Here is a 5,749-nt window from a genome sequence, read left to right as displayed (position 1 = left end):
TGCCGTGTGCTAAATACTATGCACATGGCAAACACAAAAAGCACACGACAAATGTTCTAATTTGCCAAGTGCCTGAGCTGACACACGGCAAAAAAGGCTTTTGCCGTGTGCAACAACTTTGTCGTGTGCCTCTCTGGTAGCACACGGCAAAAAAGGCCTTTGCCGTGTGCTCGATTTTGAGCACACGGCAAAGTTGCTGCACACGGCAACTATGCCGTTTCCGGTAGTGATGCCTTGTAGTCAATCTTCATCGTCTCTCATGATGAGGATGCCAATGCAAAGGGAAGAAACTACATGATGTTCAAGAATTCAAATGGTTCGGTAAGCTCCTCTGAGATTGTTGGGATGGTACAAATCCACAACTTAATGTTCCTGTAGATCTTAACTATGTAATCCGCTCTAATCTAAATTGTTTGCTCGGGGATGGCGGTAATAATTCCTGTAGAGCCAATTCATCTGCTATATCCCGTTAGGTCTGCCCGCGGTTTGCCCGAGCTCCCTTGCATGGACAAATTCGCCACCGTCGCTCCACCGACCACCAACGCAAAATTCCTCTCGCACATATGACCTCCTCAACACCCCGGAGATTTGATCCGTTCCTGAGTTGAATCCATCACCGGAGCTCCGAGTTTGCTGTCCTCTCCTTTTTCAGGCCGCCGCCGAACAGAAACCGGCAGGCTGCCGGTGAGCCAGATCTTTTAGGTGTTTATGGCTTGAGTCAGTTTGTCGTGGAGGGTCGCATAGGGTGCGGGATGGTGTAGCTTCTGTTGTTCATGCAATTCCAGGCTAGTTTGTCCAGAACGCGAGCTCGCCACCATGGCCGAGCCGCGGCCATGGGGGTCGCCGTCGAGCCTAGCGCTCTGGCAATCGCAGGGCCTGGATGGTGGCCGTGGCAGGTTTGTGGAGGAGGTGATGTTTCTTCTTGGCCAGCAGGTTTGGGTGGGCAGGTCCTGTTGCGGCCGGTCACCATGGACCGAGCCGCAGCTCGCCGCTGGCCGTGGCGTTCACCGCCGGCGGTTGAGCAAAAGGAGGGGGTTGGGGGCTTGGAAGACTCGTCGACGTGTGGGGAAAAAGGGGGTAAGGAAGTTTTGGCGTGGCGTGGGCAATTTCCATGGACCCGGCAAGCAGCCGGCGAGCCTGGGGCCCCACCAAGGAAAAAAATTTCGACCCGGAAAATTTACCGTTACCGGTAGTGTCCGAGAAACGGATTTCGGTGATATTTCGCATTTACCGGTTTCAAATTTGAAAATTTCAAAAAAAATTATATAAAATAGGGTAAAAATCTGATAAAAAATTAGACATTTTTATGAGCATTTTGGACTAACATTTTTTGAAATCTAACCTCATATGTTGTGTAAAAAAAATAGACCCATACGACGGTGAGGATGATGATAGCTCTACCTCTGTCAGTTCCACCTACAGCTACCCGTCGGCACCCACCTTTGTGTGGCCACCACAACCACATCCGATGGCTGTCCCTCCGCGTCCTCTATATGGATATCCTCATATGTACTATCAAGGATACCTCCCATATGGATTTCCTCACATGTACTATCAGGAATATCCCCCAGAGCAAGATCACAGAGATGACGAATGAGTACCCATGTATGTAGGTAACATATCTTATTTTCTCACTTGCATTCATTTCGTTTGCATCTTCTCATCCATTTTATTTATTCCATTCTATAGGATTCGACGTTACAATGTGAGTCATCAACAATTTCCGGTCGGTCGTAAGATTTTCTTGCTGGAAAACACCGAAATAAAAATTTTAGAGTATATTTTGTGTTAACTATTTGAGACTTGTATTATTTGAACCTATAAATTGTGTTAACAAGTTGAACCTATATTTTATTGCATTTGGATTGTGGTTTGTATTGATATACATATGTTTTACGTCAAATCTATTAATATTTGCTTTGTAAGAAAATCATTATGCATATTGAACTATTATATATAAGAATTAGATATAATTCTCTAAAAATATTCCACTTCTCTTAACACAATTTGTTATTTTCTATCGTGGTCAATATTTTTCGGTCCATACGCAGCGAATTCCACCGAAATTACAACGGAATTCGGTCGAAAAATCCGAAATTCGATGATTTCAAATTTGAATTGGTTTACCGATCGGTAAATCCGGTAAACCGGCGGTTTTCGGTAACTTACCGTTACCGGTGAGGACCGGTAAATCACTTACCGCCGGTAAGTTTTTCCCTGGGCGCCACTCGCCTCTGGGCCTCGAAATGGCCGCGCGCTGTGGGTGACGAGGCCTCGATCCAGGTAAAAATTTTGAAACCTTTGATATAATGCCTTACATTCGAGCAGGGAGGAAGTAATTTTTACATGGCTGTTTGTGTAGTAATAAGGTTGGTATTGTCTACCCGTCAATTATTGCAAGGATTCCGTATGTTCCATCTGACAGCGAAGATAATTGAGTAAGATATTGAAGAAGCATATGGAATCCTTGTTCTCAAATAATAAAGAGGCATTTGCTGGCCATGGGGCTTTAAGAATGTCCGCACTCGTCATACTCTAAATTCATCATCTAAAAAAAATATTTCGTTCTGGTCATCGAAATTCTTTCCTCCATCCCCAGTTTTCTCGCATCCGTCATGCTCTATATCAACTACCAGCACACGGGACCCACATATCATACACTATTAATTTTTTATCCCACCCACCCAACCCACCCCGTTGCCCTCCCCTCTCTCTCCTCCCTTCTCCTCTCTCTCCAGGCCGGCGGCGCCCCTCCTCCGACCATCCTCGCCGGCGCGTCGGGCCTCTCCCTCTCCTCTGCGCCGGGCCTCCTCCGGCCTTCCTCACCGGCGCGCCGGGCATCTCCCTCCACGGGCCGGGCCGCGCCCTCCCTCCTTCCCTCCCCAAGCGGCGGCGACGAAGGCAGTGGCCGACACCACTCGAGCTCCTGCTGCTACATGCACGGGCAGCACACACTGTCCCGCAGTCTCCCCACCGCCGTGGGCACGGCGGCCGCGGCGTCCGTGCGAGTGCCCCACGCCATCGTTCGCGGGCGTCGAGCCGCGACTGTTCCGCGCGTCACCCATCAGGTTCCACGAGGTGAGCCCGTGCTTTGCGCTCCCCAACGCGCTAGCCAACGCCGCCATCGCTCAGGCCGCGGCAAGCTCACCAACCTCTTCCAGGTCCGCACCATCTCCCTCTCACCTCGCGGCTCGAACCATGGCTCCGCCTCCTCGCGCCATGGCTCGACCTCCTCGTGCCTCTGCTCGGCGAGGACGGCGCGCAGCAGAGCTGCTGCGGCACGTGGCCGAGCAGTGCGGCCGAGCAGCGGGCGTGGCGGCAGTGGCGCGGCGGGGTGGAGGTAGCCATGCGTCGCGTGCAGGCGAGCGCCGCGTGGGTGGCCGAGCGTCGCGCATGCATCGCGCCGCCGTGTGCGGCCGTGCGCCGCGTCGCCGCCTCGGCTCTACCCTCCTCCTCCACAAGCTCCGGCGGCGCGTCTCGAGCACAGGGCCATGGCGGGGCAGGCTCGCGGCCAAGGCGCGGCGAACGGCCGGGGCAGGTGAACGGGGCCCGCCACGAGCGGCCGGGGCTGGCCTGTTGTGGCGGCACGGCGATCGGCCCCCTCCCGCAGCTGCTATCCGCGATAGCGACAGCAACGTGACCCGCGGGGCTGCACTCCCCTCGCCGCACGCCCCTGTCGTGCGTCCTCGCCGCCGGCGCCTACCTCCTCCTACATCGCCTCCTTGCCGCCCCAGCCTCTGCTGGCGGCCCGCGGGGCCACGCTCCCCTCGCCGCGCCTCCCAGCCTCGCCCCACGCCGGCGGCACCTCCCTCCTCCGCCTAGCCTTGCGGCTGCCAGAAAGCGATGGGGCAGCAGCAGCGGCGCACGCGCGGCGGGGCTCGGGCGGCGACAGAGGCGGGCGCGGGAGGAGGCGGGGGAGACACTGCTGGAGGCGAGCCCCACGCATAGCGGACGCGCGCTACCGCCCCTAGATTTGGCGTGCCGAGCTCCGTCCGCAACGATAGCGCTCGGGGTAGCGAGTCCCGCTGCGGCAAAAAAAACTCTATGTGCGTACGCTATGACTTTTACAGTTCGTTTTACAGGCACCGTGGTCCTCTATGCATGGAATCACCACATCATTGCGAAACACCTGTATTCACCATATAGATCAACCAAAAATCGAAGACACGAAGCACGGGCACATCACTCATTCTCAGTTTTCTTCTCTCCTCCTTTTTCTTTCCCCATCCACCCCTGGCCCCCTCTCCACGGCGCGCCACCCCCAAGCCTCCTCTCTCCATCGGCCTCACAGCCCCCTCGCCGCTGGCGAGCTTGCTCGAGATCAGCCACGGCCGGATCCGCCGCCTCCTCCTCCCTCCTCTCCGGCGGTAGCCAGCGCCACCCCCACGCTCGGCGCGCTCCCAAGCTCTCTAGGGCGGATCTGCTTGCCCGCCTGCCCGCCGGCGGAGACAGAGGCCCACGGTGGCGTCAGCTATGGCAGAGGCAGGGGCCGGCCAGATCCGACGGCCACTCCCTCCGCACACGCGCCGTCCTCCGCCGCCGAGCTACGGCGCGCCCAGGACAAGGAGCAGCGGCGCGCCTAGGGTTGCGGCATCCGGCGGGCAGGCACGACTCCAACACACGGCGAGCTAGCAGGGGCGGCGACCGGCTTTCTTGCTCCTCCTCCGGCGGCGGCGCTCCGGCCTCCTCCGGCCTCCCCCACGTCTGCGCTTCCTCCGGGCTCCAAGACACCGACCGCGAGGACGTCCCCGCCGCGCGACCTTCTTCCGTCTCCGGCCTCCTCTGTGCGGAGCCACGACGGCGGCGGCCATGGAGGCCTGCGCGGGTCCAGGTGCTGCCCTCTCCCTCCCTCTCCCTGCCGGGGCCCCTGCTCGAGTGCGCCGCTCAGATCCCGCGGCGGGGCGGAGCAGCGGTCGGTCTCGGAAATCAATTCGGACGTTCCATCAGTGGGAGTGGTCGGCTCTATATGAATGCAAAAGTGCTCTTTGTTACAATATGACACAATTACATTTATTTCCTTCATGATAAAGTTGCATTCCAATAGAGATGAACTTGTTTAATTCATGTTACTGGGCATTCATTTATGGAGTAGTTATTACATTTACTTTGCTTCATAAAATGAACTGTGTGGGGGTTGTTACTTTCTACACATTATGCATAAGGATATTTGACATTTTCATTTCATAAGCTAAGAACAGTTTATGGTGCTATAAGGTTTACACAAGGTAGTAAATCTAAACATAAACCTGTAGTAAAAATTTCAGCTAGAAATGGTAAAGCATCTTGACATGAAAAATCATTTAAACATAGCAAGTGCGTAACAAGATAAATTCGTACAGAATATTCTACAGCATTTCCGTGGTTCAAATTTTTACAGGAGACTCTATACATGTTATAATCTCTTCTGTAAATTTTCAAGATTTTAATCAGGCAGATATTAGGAGAAATAAATTCGATAACTTAAACATAAACATATCAAGTTTTATTTCTACAGGGAGTTGCATGAAGTTTCTGTGTCTCAAAAGTTTACAGATAATTCTACACAAAATAATGAACACACTGTAAATTTATTAGAATTTTACTAAGCATGACTCAGGAGTAATAATTTTGACAATGTTTAATCACCTATAAATAGATTAAAATCTACAGAGAGTTCTGTAGTGTTTCTGGGTCCCAAATTTTTAGCAGAGTCTACTCTAATCTTGAATATGTTTCAGTAATAATATCAACCTTTTGATCCAACAATAAC

Source organism: Panicum virgatum, chromosome 5N, assembly GCF_016808335.1.
Source record: "Panicum virgatum strain AP13 chromosome 5N, P.virgatum_v5, whole genome shotgun sequence".
Classification (NCBI taxonomy): domain Eukaryota; kingdom Viridiplantae; phylum Streptophyta; class Magnoliopsida; order Poales; family Poaceae; genus Panicum; species Panicum virgatum.
Note: the sequence above shows the minus strand (reverse complement) of the source record.